This window comes from Carassius gibelio, chromosome B7, assembly GCF_023724105.1.
Source record: "Carassius gibelio isolate Cgi1373 ecotype wild population from Czech Republic chromosome B7, carGib1.2-hapl.c, whole genome shotgun sequence".
Taxonomy (NCBI): Eukaryota; Metazoa; Chordata; class Actinopteri; order Cypriniformes; family Cyprinidae; genus Carassius; species Carassius gibelio.
Window position 1 is genome coordinate 42,045,005 of NC_068402.1, and position 1,677 is coordinate 42,046,681.

The window sequence follows — 1,677 nt, forward strand, 5'->3', positions numbered from 1 at the left end:
TGCCAGGCCAGTAGTTGGCACTGTCACATTGTCACATTGTCACCTTGTCACCTTGTCACTGTCACCTAAACAGTACCTGTAGGGAAGTGATGATTATATGTTGTATATGATGCGTCTCCTCTGTTGGTTGTTGGAGTAAGTAAATCCACACATTGCTGTGTAAGCAAACACTTAAACAGTAACAACAGTACCATGTACTCCTCCATTGTTGTCTATGTTTGTTCGTGTTTGCCTTTAAAATCAACGCATACTGCGCATGCAATCCACCTGTCACTCAAGTGGACACGCCCTTAATTATGAAAAAATTCACCCCCCTCACAATTTGTCATGATGGGCAAAATTAGCCATTTAGACCAAAATCTTTTTTTTTTCACCAGGCTGTAAATGTGTTTTTTTTTTGCTGTAAAGTTGGGCATTTTAACATGGGGAGTCTATGGGACTGACTCCCTTTTGCAACCAGCCTCAAGCGGCCAGTCGGTTTTAGTCACTTCCTTATTGGTTTCACGAGAGAGAGAGCAGGAGGTTGGCACTCGGTACACACCAAACACATACCATGCATGAGCATGACCTAACCGTTTTCAAAGTTTTCTGTATTGGGCTTGAATGTCGTGACGTCATTACATAGCGTGGCCGCCAATGTTGATGGCCTCCTTTACTGCTACTCGGACTACTGCGCAGTGTTTAGACGTACTCCCTCTCAGCCATGTGTCTTAATTTGATTAATTAAAAATCTATTTCAACCATGGTAAACAGTTGCTGTAGTGTGGGGTGTAATAGCCCAACACATAATTGCCATGTGAAAAAAAAATAGATGGATTAACTTTCCACCACTTTTCTGCTTGGAGGCGCGACCATGGAGACCATAACATCTGAATATTCATTTATATAGCTTAAGTCAACATTGAACATTGAAAATAAGGGAAAATTCCCAGTTTACTCATCAACATAAAAAACATACAAAACTGCTGCATTAACTAAGCGAGTTGTTAAGCTAGGGCTAACATGACTGCTTACAGATTGTTATGAAATCGTGCTCTCACAACAACCACGCTTAAAAAGCCCAACATCACGGTAAGGTTGCTTAAGTAAGCAAAACGATGCTTTGAAAACATCTGTTTTGCTGGAAGGGCAAAGGGGTAGCAACAGGACAACAGCACAGAGACTGAAAGGTCCAATGGAAGGGCTAACGGGATATTTTACAGGAAAATACTAAAACGGGAAGACAGCGGGAAGAGAGCTCAATTACTTGAGAACCCTGGAATAAAACGGAAGGGTTGACAGCTACTAACTACACTTTTAAAACACACAATTAAAAGTATATGTGTGAATGGTTGTTAGCACTAACGGTTAATAAACTAGCAGCTAACATTAGGTGGAGCACAGTTTACCTTTGTCCGGATTACTGTATTATTATATACTGTTCGCCGGCTTTATGATCTGCAGCTCCTGAACCCATCCATTTGTGAACTGCACATGAGACAACAATGAATTGTAGCTTCGGAACTGTTCTGAACTGTAGGCGCTCACAAAACAAACAAGGTAGCCGAGGATATCTGTAATGCAAAAGTGCGGCAGCAAGTCGTCGCCGGTGCTCCACTCTTTGTTGGGAATTTCACATGGATCCAAACCATTAATAGTGCCGATTTTGTCCACATTCCAGTCCCTGACATCCCCATT